The sequence below is a fragment of the Lagenorhynchus albirostris genome, chromosome 7 (genome assembly GCF_949774975.1).
Source record: "Lagenorhynchus albirostris chromosome 7, mLagAlb1.1, whole genome shotgun sequence".
NCBI classification, from domain to species: domain Eukaryota; kingdom Metazoa; phylum Chordata; class Mammalia; order Artiodactyla; family Delphinidae; genus Lagenorhynchus; species Lagenorhynchus albirostris.
Genome location: NC_083101.1, coordinates 107,644,737 through 107,658,387, shown reverse-complemented (window position 1 = coordinate 107,658,387; position 13,651 = coordinate 107,644,737). Strand labels below are relative to the sequence as shown.

The following is a 13,651-nucleotide window of genomic DNA, read 5'->3' as shown; positions in this document are numbered from 1 at the left end:
TTCATCTGTTGATGGACACTTAGGTTGTTTCCATACCTTGGCAATTGTAAGTCATGCTACTATGAACACTGGGGTACGTGTGTCTTTTCTAATTAGTGTTTTTCTGTTTTTCTGATATATACCCAGAAGTGGAATTGCTGGGTCATATGGTAGTTCTATTTTTAATTATTTGAGGAAACTCCATATTGTTTTCCACAGTGGCTGCACCAATTCCCACCAACAGTGCACGAAGGTTCCCTTTTCTCCACGTCCTCTGAAGGCAAGAATTTTCTCTGCCTTGTTCACTACCGTATTCCCAGGACTTATGACAGTGCCTGGCACATATTAAGTGCTCAAAACATGGAATAACTTAGTGTACTAAATAAATTGATTTTCTAATGTTGGCTCATCCTTTCCTTCCCAGATGAATACTACTTGGTCATGATGTGTTATTCTTTTACTTTGAGATTAGATTCAATTTGATAATAGTTTCTGTAGCATTTGTATCTATGTTCATAGGTTAGATTGGCTATTTTTATCTTTTGCTGTCTGTGGTCAGTAGCTTCTAAGATAATCCTCAACTATTCCCGCCCCTAGGTCCACACCAATGTGCAAACCTGTCCCCCTGAGTGAGGCCTGGACTTACCAACTTAGATATGATGAATAGAGTAATATGATATGAGATGGGATGCCATTTTCAAAATTAGATTATTACAAGGCTGACTTTCATTTTGGCTTTGCTCTCTCACTCCTTCTCAGATCACTTGCTCCTGGGCCAGCCAGCTGCCATGCCATGAGTTCTATGGGGAGGCCCATGTGGTAAAGGACAGGTCTGCCAACAACCACGTGAGTGAATTTAGAAAGAGCCTTCTCCCAGCCTTCAAAAGAGCACGCAACCCCAATGACAGCTTTGTCTGCAACCTCAGGGAAGACCTTGAGCCAACAGCACCCAGCTATGCCACACCCAGATTCCTGACCCACAGAAACCGTGAGGTAGTCAATGTTTGTTGTTTTAAGCCACTACCTCTTGGGGTATTTTGTCATGCAATAATATATAACTAATATGTTGCCTTGTGACATATCTATGTTGTGGCTATTCTGTTTCATAAAATGTGTTGCGCTTCCCTGGTGGTGCAGTGGTTGAGAATTTGCCTGCCAATGCAGGCGACATGGGTTCGAGCCCTGGTCCGGGAAGATCCCACATGCCGCGGAGCAACTGAGCCCGTGCGCCACAGCTACTGAGCCTGTGCTATAGAGCCCACAAGCCATAACTACTGAACCCGCGTGCCACAACTACTGAAACCCACGTGCCTAGAGCCCATGCTCCGCAACAAGAGAAGCCATTGCAATGAGAAGTCCGCACACCGCAAGGAAGAGTAGCCCCCGCTCGCTGCAACTAGAGAAAGCCCATGTGTAGCAACAAAGACCAAACACAGCGAAAAATAAATAAATAAATAAATAAATAAATTTATTTTTTAAAAGTGTTGAGTAGCCATCCAGCTTATTCTATCATCTGAATTATTATCACAAAATAGAAATTATCTATTCCTTGAAGGTTGTGCATAAAATCTTGCTCATTCTAGCACCCTTTGAAAATGAAAGGATAGAACTTCAACTACTTGCAATTTTATTTTATTGGCCAACTTTATTGACATATAATTCCCCAAAAGTGTCCACTTCATTCAGATACTTGGTATAGAGAGTTCATAGTATTCTATAATATTTCAACACTTCTCTATCTGTTATTTTAATGGAAAAGAAATAAACCAAAAGAGCAATGATCTTTTAAGTGGTAGAATAATGCATTATATTTATTATCATCTTAGTAATTTTATGGGTTTTCCAATTTTAAAATTAAAATGTATTATTTAGGAATGAGAATTCAAAAATAAAATACACATATAGTACATAGGTATCTATGTACATATTTATGTGTGTATGTATTATATCTATATGTTTTTACACAGAGGGAAAGTTATTAGCGATTTAACAAAAGTATACTCAGTAGAAAGATAAAAGATGTCAGAAACCTGTAGGGTAAGAACTGAACGGAGAGACTTCCCTGGTGGTCTAGTGGGTAAGACTCCACGCTCCCAATGCAGGGGGCCCAGGTTCAGTCCCTGGTTGGGGAACCGCATGCTACAACTAAGAGTCCGCATGCCGCAATGAAGATCCCACATGCCGCAACTAAGACCCGGCCCGGCCAAAATAAATAAATAAATAAATATTGGGGGGGGGAAGGAGTGAATGATGAATGGAAAGAACTGGAAACAGAGAACATACTACTATTTTCCTGAGACAAAAGGGGGAACGTTAGGGTCTTATGTAAAAAGTAAACTAAAGAGAGGAATGTTATTTTATCTTTTGCTTTCAAAGCACAGGAACTTGAGGATGTTTACAGACTGAAGGTAAGGAAACAATAAATTTAGAAAGATTGCAGCAACGAGAAGAAAAAGAAACAATTGATGCTGCAATGACTCCAAAGCTTTCAATACTACTGAGTACAGGGAAGGAAGGTAAACAATGAACACTCGATTATAAATTATCTGAGTATCTATTGACTTCCTGGAGAGCTAAGTTCAATAGTAAAACCCAATAATTCCTAAGTCTAATTTATTATCTCATGGAAAATTAACTCCTTTCTTCCTTCTTTTGTAACAATTTGTACTTTGATAGCTTGATAGCTATCTGATTTTCTCTTCTGTGTTCTTTTAAGGAAAGGGCTTTGTCAAAGTGCTTTATCTTTCTCTACTGAGGCCCTGAGCAATCTGGTGATAAGCTACCTTTCAACACTCATCTGGTGCCCACCAACCCACCCCCTGAATGCAATGAACCTTCCTCTGACCTTTCCTTTGATGTCCCTGACTACCAGCCCATGAGTCACCCAGTGTTCTTGGGCTCCATGGGCAGCCTTCCAAGCCCATCTCCTGTCTCCAAATCTGCCTGGACGAGAAACAATTTTATAGAAAATGTCAAAGCATCGATGAAAATTCTGCCCTTACTGTTCCATAAGGGAACTCAACGATGTGTGCTCATAAATGTGATTCCTTTGCAATGTAACCTATGCTTCCAAAGCTTTTCATGATCAGAGGTGCGAAAGATCCCCAGCCAGTCAGATTTAAGTAAACGGAGTAGTCATCGGGAACCAGCACATTCCCCAATGACCCGAAGACCCCTCTGTGTGTTTTTAGGGTACTGGGAGAGGCTTGTTCCCAGATGCCACTGCCCCAGCAACCTCAGAGGAGAAAAAAAACCTGAACCCAGGCTTAGGGAAAGTCATCCCCAGAGCTTTAAGCCCCCTCACTGGCCCTCCTTAGGCTAAGGCTTGTGAAGTTGCCTCTTCCAGGACCTCAATCCCCCATCTCCCCACCAATCCTCCATCCCTGACTTAGCTCAAGATGTCATTTGCAAAGCCTCAATAGCCAGGGAGGACCTGCTCAAATAATGTAACTACATGTTCCATTGGGAGTGGAAGGGGTACCCAGAGGAAGCCATGGAAGAAAGGAGCTTCCTTCTTGGTATTGACAAAAGTTACTCAACCCAGAGTAAGAGCGTCTAAGAAATTACGAAGACCAAATAAGATCATGAATGTGAATGCGCTTTGCAGTCTCTAAAATTGGCATTCTTACTCATGTCTTTTTTATTAAAACAGGCAAAAACTATTCACTGAGCAAGTAATCAACAAGTGCAACAACAAGTGCATATAAATATATTAACACAGCACAAAAGGAATGTGTAAGTCATCACCAAATGAAGCAAAGTGTTTTAGACTCAGAAGTTACTCGGTAAGTATTTGTTGAATTTAATTACATGGGTATCTTCCTGAATTGCTTTGATCCTGGTTTGGAAAGTGAGACCTATTTCTTTACAAACAGGATAGGGGAGCAGCTCTTGGGGTGGTGAGTATGAGTCCAGAATAGCTGACTGTTTTTCAGTGAGTTTGACTGAAAAATACTTAATGAATCTTAGGTCAAATGTGACACTAGTCAAAAGAAGGAAATCTTCTCTGAATTCTACGATAGCTCCAAGGCTAAAAGACTTCTGAAATACAGAAAATGAGACTTTTACCGAAGAAGTCACCATGCTTATTATAGCAAAACCAGGGGCTATATGCACACCAGCCAAAAAGTGCTTGCTTCATGCTGTAGGGACCCACTGTGCTTACTGAAATGGACATTCCAAGCTTCATTTCACACATCCTGCATCATGTTGCAGCAGTGAACTTTTGGGAATTGACTCTTCTACCACCCAGTACTGTGACTTGATTAGTCTGTTCATTCCTCTTGCCTGCACCTGGCTCGGATGTATACTGATTTAAACCATTTTCAACCCATAAAATGTACAGAGAATTTTGCCAATGGAGCCAGCTCATGTCTTCTTTAATCATTCCCTAGGCCGCCCAAACTCCTTCGGTGTTCCTCTGTGTTCATTTCTTTAGGGTCTACAAGGTACTTGTGCCACTCTGTCAGACACATGTTCAAGTTGCACTGTCATTGTCTTTCCTGTATTATTTGCTTTCCCAAGTGCATCTAAGGTCCACTCTTCCTTTCTGGTCTCCCTCACACTGCATATGACTGTGATGTGTAAACAGTGTGTGTTCACTAAGACTTTAGATATAAAAATTAGTTGATCTCATTAGTTGGTTGGACAAAGAGGCAATCAAACAAAAGCTTTTCTGTATCTCACTAGCCTGTGTATGGCTTCAAATACAGTTTCATTGCTGAAGTCTGCTAATGTACATTCCCCCAAATTAATAATATTAATAAATAGGCATGCTATTATATCTAGTGCTTCCCTTCCTATTATTGGCGAAATAAATTGAATGTTTTTACTCTATAAATGTTGCCTTAACCTCCAGGAACCATAAGACAATGATTTTTCAACAGAATATGTCTCCTTCCTTCACCATGGCTATTTCTCTTTAAGTGCTGTGCATCCTACTGTCTTTGCCTACACGCTGCCAACACTTGACAAATGGACTCTGAATGACTGATGGTCATGTCCATTGCATGATATCTCCTGATAATGAAGGCTCATTGGAACACAGAAATGTTCTTACCACTGTAAGGTTCAATAATCATACAGCAACTCACTTCATGAGTACTGAACACAGAAAGAAGTTCTCTTCATCCAAGTTACGGATTCTCTCTGACTTATTCAACCATGAGGGTCTTGGCTTTCCATCCTTGGGGTCCTTGCCTTGTTGTTCCTCAAGGTAAGAAGGAAACCTTTCATTTCAAAGTTATGAAAATATAAATGAAAAAGAATACAAGGTCTTCCAAGAGTTTGAAAATAAATTTGACAAGGGAAGATTGTACCATAAGACAAAGAATGTGAGAGAAGTGGAGAATTTATGGTTAGGGCAACATCCATAAGGTGGTGCCCCCCAGGGATTTAACCTACTATAAACTCTTACTTGAAGACTGTGTTTGATCTGAAGAAGGTAGAAGGAGGTTTATAGAACACAGAAAATTTGGGGAACTGAAGAAATGGAAAGTGAGTGGTGATTAGAAGAAGGGCCAGGGTGAAAAGGAGGCTGCTCCATCATAATCTGTGGTTTACAGAACACTCTGATCACTGACCTATGTACGGGTTTATGTGGAAATTACTTCACGTATGGTGGGAGCTAAGATTCCATCCTCACACTTAACCAAGTAACCAATTATACAAGCATATTTATTGAATAATCAATCTAACCCTCCCAAATTAATTTTAAAATCCACCAATATTACGTAATAAATATATATTAATTGTTGGGCTTATCACTGGGACTTGTATTATTATCTACTGACATCTTTTCTGATGCATGTACTACCTTAGATCACCTGTAATACCTGGAAATTCAAGATTTCCCTCATTGTTCTTGTTCTTTTTATTGAGATAAAATTCACTCTTTTAAAGTGTACCATTTCAGTGGTTTTCTGTATATTCCTAAAGTTGTGCAACCATCACCACTATCCAATTCCAAAACATTCCATCACCCCAAAAAGAAACTCTGTATTCATGAGCAGTCATTCCCCATTCTCCCCTCCCCTCAGACCCTGGCAACTATTAATCTACTTTCTGTCTCTATCGATTTACCTATTCTGGACATTTAATATAATCAAACAACATGTGACTCTTTGTGTTTTCTTTCACTTAGCACAAGGTTTTTCAAAGTTTATCCATGTTGTAGCATGCATCAATAAGTAATCCCTTTCAAATGATGAACAGTATTCTATTAAATGGATACACTACCTTTTAATCATCCAGTCATCAGCTGATGGACATTTGGATTGTTTCTAGTTTGGAGCTATTATCAATGATGTTGCTCCGGACATTTACATCCAAGTTTTTGTGTGGATATATTTTCAATTCTCTTGGATATATACCTGGGTATATTGCTGTGTTTTATGGTTACACTATGTTTAAATTTCTAAGGAGCTGCCAAACTATTTTCCACAGCTTCATCCTTTATTTTACAATCCCACCAGCAGTGCTTGAGGGTTCCAATTTCTCCACATACTCACATACTCCGCTATGGTCCATATCTTTTATTATAGTCATCTCATTGTAGTTTTAATTTGTATTTTAATTTGCATCTAATTTGCAACATTAATGACGTTGAACATCTTTTCAGTGTTTTATTGGCCATTTGTATATTTTCTTTGTAGAAATGTCTACTCAAATCCTTTACTTATTTTTTAATTTAGCTGTTTTTCATTAGTGGGTTGTCAGTTCTTGGTATATTTTGGACACTAAACCTTTAAGAGATATAGGTTTGCAAATATTCTCTCCCATTCTTTGAGTTGTTTCTTTTTTCAAAAAATATTTGACTGGACATTGCTGTACCAGTGAACATGTTTCCAGGTTTGAGTGAGAAACAACTCAGATTCAGTTATCTCCGTGGGCAGAGGACATGATTTTATATGTGGAAACCCTAAGATGCCCGCAAAAAATTTAGAACTAGTAAAAAAAAAATTCACTACATTACAGAATACAAAATCAATAAGCAAAAACCAGTTGCATTTCTATATACTAACAACAAACTATTCAAAAGAGAAATTATGAAACCAATCCCATTTATAATAGCATCAAAAGAACAAAGTACTGAGGAATACAACTTAACCAAGGAGGTGAAAGATTTGTACACTGAAAACTACAAAATATTGATGAAAGAAATTAAAGGAGATGCAAATAAACAGAAGACAATCCCTGTTCATCGACTGAAAGAATACTTCTAAAATGTTCATAATTCCCAAAGCAAATTATAGATTCAGTAAAATCCTTGTGGAAATCCCAAAGTTATTTTTTACAGAAATAGAAAAAACAATCCTAGAACAGTTTAAAAATTTTTTTAAACAGATAAAATAATTTTTAAAGAAAGGAAAGAGGGAAGGAAGAGAGAGCCCTAAATTCTTATGGAGCCACGAAAGTCCCTGAATAGCAAATCAATTTTAAGCAAAAAAAACAAAGCTGGTGGCATCACAATTCATGACTTCAAAATATATTACAAAGCTATAATAATTTTAAAAGTGTGGTACTGGCATAAATACAGACATGTAGAACAGTGGAAGAGAAGAGAAAGCCCAGAGATAAGCCCACAGAGAGAGAACTGATATTCAACAAGGGTACTAAGACTATACAATGGAGAAAGGATAGTCTCTTTAACAAACAGTGTTAGGAAAACTGGATAGTCACATGCAAAAGAGTACATTTATAGAAAAAATCAATTCAAAATAGATTAAAGGTTTAAACATGAGACCTGAAACTGTAAAATTTCTAGAAGAAAACATGGAGGAAGAGCTCATGAGACTGGTCTTTGTAATGATTTCTTGGATATGCACAAGCACAAGCAACAAAGGCAAAATTAGACAAGTAGGACTACATCAAACTAAAAAGCTTCTGCACAGCAAAGGAACAGTCAACAGAGTGAAAAGACAACCTACGGAATAGGAGAAAATATTTGCAAACCCTATACTCAGTAAGGGTTTATAAGTTCCTCGCAAAACACATGAGGAGCTCACACAACTCAACAGCCCAAAATAATAACAAAGCAATTAAAAATGGGCAAAGGACCTGAATAGATATTTTTCCGAAGAAGATATACAAATAGCCAAAAGGGATACAAAAAAAGGTGTTCGATGTCACTTATCATCAGGGAAATGCAAATCAAGCCCACAATGAGATATCACCTCATACCTGTTACAATGGCTATTACCAAAATAATAATAATAACAAATATTGTAGATATATGGAGTAAAGGGAACCCTTGTACACTTTTAGGAGAAATGTAAATTGAAAGAGTAATTATGAAAAAGATTATCAATGTTCCTTTAAAAATTAGAGCCAGAACCACCATAAGATCCAGCAATTCCACATCTGAGTATATATCCAAAGGAAATGATGTTTAATCAGGATGTTGAAGAGATATCTGTACTCCTATGTTCACTGCAGCATTATTCATACTAGCCAAGATACAGAAACAACCAAAGTGTCTGTCAATGGATAAATGGGTAAAGAAATTGTGATATATATATACACATACATATATGTGTATATATATATGTGTATGTATATTCACACAACAGAATATTATTCAACCTTAAAAAGAAGGAAACTATACCATTTGCAATGACATGGACAAATGCCCTGAAGGACATTATGCTAAGTCAAGTAAGTGAGACATAGAAAGACCAATACTGTATGATCTCATTTATATGTGGAACGTAAAAATGTAAAACTCAAAGAAGTAGATAGTATAATGGTGGTTGCCAAGGTATGGTGGGTGGGGGAATGGAGAGATGTTAGTCAAAGGGAACAAACTTCCAGTTATAAAATGAACAAGTTCTAGAGACTTAATGTACAGCATGGTGACTATAGTTAATAAAAATAGTTAATAATACTGTATTATATACTTGAAATCTGCTAGGAGAGTAGATCTCAAGTGATCTTACCATACAATAAAAGAGGATAACCATGTGAAGTGTTGGATATGTTAATTATCTCATGGTGGTAATCAATTCAATGTATATTATATCAAAACATTGCATTGTATACCTTAAATGTATACAGTTTTTATCAGTCAGTCATTCCTCAATAAAGGTGAAAAACACAAACACACAGGAAGAAAATGTGATATACATCAATATACAAAATAAATTCAGCCTTAAAAAAGAAGGAAATCCTGCTGTTTGTGACCCATGGATAGACTGGAGGACATACTCTAAGTGAAATAAATCAGACAGCGAAAGACAAATACTGTGTGGTCTCACTTATATGTGGAATCCAAAAACGTCAGACTCATAGTAACAGGGCCTGACGGGTGGAGGAAGCGGGCAGACATTGGTCAAAGGGTACAAAGTTTCATTTATGCAAGACAGATAAGTTCTGAAGTTCTGCTACACACAGTACCTATAGCTAACAATACAGAGTTATCTATTTAAAATTTTCTGAGGCTAGATCCTATGCTAAGTATTCTTATCACAAGTAATAATAACAACAACAACAACAATAATAAAGGAGGTGAGAGGAAACTTCCGTATGTGATGAATACGTCTATGGTCCTGATGGTGGTGATGGTTTCACAGGTATAAACTAGTCACCAAACTTACTGAGTTGTATACATTACAATTAAACAATGAAAAAGACATATTAATTACAGTATCACCAACATACAACCCCCATTGTATTAATGAATCTAGTCATTGGGCATCAGTAGCTGCTATTATCTCTGAAAGACAGACAACCAGACATTATGGGCCTCCTGATACAACACACACACACACACACACACACACACACACACACACACACACACCCCACCAGCTACAGTACAGACAGCTAAAGGACTCAAACATGAGTCAGGTCAAGCCTCTGAATCCAGCTGCCAATTTGCTGAAAATATGGAGGACACATGCTAATTTCTCCAAGAGTAGGGAAACACTACATGTTAAACACCCCAAGTTCTTCAATTTGAATGGGAGAAAATATTTGCAAATCATGTATCTGATAAGTGGTTAATATCCAAAATATATAAGGAACTCATAGAATTCAACAGCAAAAATTAATAGTAAGAATAATAATCTGATTTTTAAATGGGCAGAGGCCCTAAATAAACATTTTTCCAAAGAAGATATACAAATAGCCAACAGGTCCATGAGAAGATACTCAACATCACTAATCACTACAGAAATGTAAATCAAAATTACAATGATATTTCACTTCATACCTGTTACAATGGCTATCATAAAAAAGACAGGAGATAAGTGTTGGCAAGGATGTGGAGAAAATAAAATCCTTCTGCACTGCTGATGGGAAGGAAAATTTGTACAGCCACTATGGAACACAGTATGGAGGTTCTTTCAAAAATTAAAAATATTACTACCATATGATCCAGTAATCCCATATCAAAAAGAACTGAAATCAGAATCTCAATGTGATATCTGTACCCCAATTGTTTATTGCAGCATTGTTCACGACATTCAAGATACGGAAACAACCTAAGTGTCTGTCTACAGACGAGTGGGTAAAGAAGATGTGGCCTATATATACAATGGAAAATTATTCAACCATGAGAAAGAGGAAAATCCTGCCATTTGCAACAGCATGGATGGACATCAAGGGCATCATTCTAAGTGAAATCTGTCTGACAAACAAAGGCAAATATTGTACTTTATGATATCACTTATATATATGTGGAATATATAAAAGCCAAACTCATTGAAACAGAGAGTAGAGTGGTGGTGGCCAGGGGCTGAGGAATAGGGTGATGGGGAAATGTCAGTCAAAGTATACAAACTTCCAGTTATAATATGAATAAGCTCTGGGGGTCTAAGGTACTGCATGGTGACTACAGTTAACAATACTGTATTACACACTTGAAAGTTGCTAAGAGAGTAGACCTTGAATGTTCTCACCACACACACAAAAAAATGTAATTATGTGAGTGATAGATGTTAACTAATCCTACTGTGTAATTATTTTGAGATATATATATATATATATATCATTGCTTTGTACACTTTAAATTTATACAATGTTATATGTCAGCAATACCTCAATAGAGCAGGAGGAAAAACCCTCAACAATAAGAAAATGAACAACCCAATTACGAAACAGGCCCAAAATCTTAACAGACACCTCTCCACAGAAGTAGAAATAGCAGATAGGCATGTGAAAAGATGCTTCATATCACATGTCATCAGATAATTAAAAATTAAAACATCACCTATTAGAATGGCTCAAATCCAGAATACTGACAACAGCAAATGCTGACAAGGATATGAAGTAATAGGAACTGGACGAACAAGGAGAGAAAAGATGTGCAAGATCTCTTCACTAAAAGCTACAAAGCACTACTGCAATAAATAAAAGAAGACCTAAATGACTGGATAGACTATATTCATCATGAATTGGAAGACTCAATACTGTTAAGGTTCAATTCTTTCTAAAATGACCCCGTAGGTTCACTGCAATCCCAATCGTAAGCCCAGCAGAATTTTTGTAGAAACTGACAAACTGACTCTAAAATTGATATCGAAATGCAAGGGACTTAGAAGTTTTAAATGATACTGGAATAGAAAAAAAAAGTTGCACAACTAACACTGTATGAATCTAAGACTTACTATAAAACTATATTAAGAAAGGCAGCATGATACTGTTTAAAGACTGACTAACAGACTAATGGAACCAAATAAAGGACCCAGAAGTTGATCAACATTTACTGTCATTTGACTTTGTACAAAGTTGCCAAGGATATCCGAAGGGGAAAAGGAATCTCTTCAATACATGCTGCTGGAACTGCTTAATATTCATACAGAATGTGGATATTTATTTACTTTGTTCATATGACCCTACCTCACATCATACTCAAAAGTGAACTCTAGATATATCATAACAGAACGTAAAGACTAAAGGTCACAGAAGAACAGAGGAGAATATTTTTGTGACTTGGGGGTAGGCAAAAGTTTCTTAGGACACAAAAAGTAATAACCACAGAAGGAAAAACACGTATAAATTTGACTTCAACAAAATTTAAAACTACTGATCACCAAAACATACTGTTAAGAAGAAAAAAAAGAATTAGGAATTCAATAATAAAAAGAAAAAAAAAGATAAAAAGGGCAAAAAATTGAATAAACACTTGACAAAAGAAATATAGACACTGCCAAGAATCACATTAAAAAGTGACTGTCATCAGGAAAATGCCAACTACAATGATGTGAGATACCACTACACATACCCACTCCAATGGCTAAAAATTAAATATGCTGACAATACCAAATGCTGGCAAGGATGTGGAGAAACCAGAACTCTCATGCATTATTGGTAAAAGTGTAAACTGTACAACTACTTTGGAAAAAGTTCTGAAGTTTTCCTATAAAATTAAATATACATCCATACAATAGACTATCTGGCAACTTAAGAATGAAATACTAATACATGCTACAACGTGGATGAACCTTGAAAAACTATACTAAGTGAAAGACACCAGTCCAAAATAGCATATATTGCATGCATATATTGCATAGCATGCTATGTATGATTCCATATATATATGAAATGTGCAGAACAGGCAAATCGTCAAAAAGTAGATTAGTGGTTGCCTGAGGCTGAGCGGGGATGGAAAGATATGGAGAGTCTTATGGGCTAAATTCATGTCCCCAAAATTTCATATAATGAACTCCTAACTCCTAGTACCTCGAAATGTGACTTTATTTGGAATTAGATCAATTGCAGATATAATTAGTTAAGATGAAGTCATTAGGATGGGCCCTAATCCAATATGACTGATGTCCTTATAAAAAGGGGAGATTTGGACAGACATACACACAAGAAGAATGCCGTATGAAGCTGATGGCAGAGGCCTACAAGCCAAGGAACACCAGAATTTCCTACAAACCCCAGAAGACAGGAGAGAGAGAAAAGGAACAGATTCTCAAAGCCCTCACAACCAGCCAACCCTGCCAACATCCTGATGTTAAACTTATAGCCTTCAGAACAATGAAACAATAACTTTCTGTTGTTTAAACCACCCAGCCTGTAGTACTTTGTCATTGTAGCCTTAGCACACTAATACAGGTTTTGCTACTGGAAAATGGGGTGTTGCTATAACAAATACCTACAAATGTGGAAATGGCTTTGTAACTGGGTAATGAGTAGAAACTGGAAGAATTTTGAGGTGCATGACAAAGAGAGTCTAGATTGCCTTGAGAAGAATCTTGGTAGAAATATGAACATTAAAGGATATTCTAGGGAGGGCTCAGAAAGAAAAGGGGAGATCTGTAGAGAAGGCTTCAGTCATCTTAAAGAATACATATGTCATCACGAATAGAAGGTTAGAAATGATGGATGCAGTTCTGGTGAGGTCTCAGACAGAAATGAAAAACAAGAATCTGGAGGAAAGGAGATCCTTGTCATAAAGTGGCAGAGAATCTGGCTGAATTGTGTTGTTAAATGAAAATTAGAACTTGCAAATAATGAACTCAGGTGTTTAGCAGAGATAATTTCTAAGCAAAATGTTGAAGGCATGGCCTGGTTTCTCCTTACTGTTTATATTAAAATGCAAACGGAAGGAAATAAATTAAAGAGAGAATTGTTTAGAAAAAAAAAAAGAACCAGAACTTGAAGATCTGGAGAATTCTCTGCCTACCCATATTGAGAAAAAAAAAAAAAATGAGAAGGCACGCTA

The 13,651-nt window shown here is 37.0% G+C and overlaps 1 long non-coding RNA gene across 1 annotated transcript in view; it reads left to right on the top strand.

The window, feature by feature from the left end:
- LOC132523051 (uncharacterized) overlaps positions 1 to 10,579 on the top strand; it is a 52,765-nt gene extending 42,186 nt beyond the window's left edge. The window contains exons 2-5 of the long non-coding RNA XR_009541412.1: positions 739 to 972; positions 3,632 to 3,764; positions 4,838 to 5,194; positions 10,428 to 10,579. This is a non-coding gene — a long non-coding RNA (uncharacterized LOC132523051). The remainder of the gene's footprint in view (positions 1 to 738; positions 973 to 3,631; positions 3,765 to 4,837; positions 5,195 to 10,427) is intronic.
- Positions 10,580 to 13,651: the final 3,072 nt, after the last annotated feature.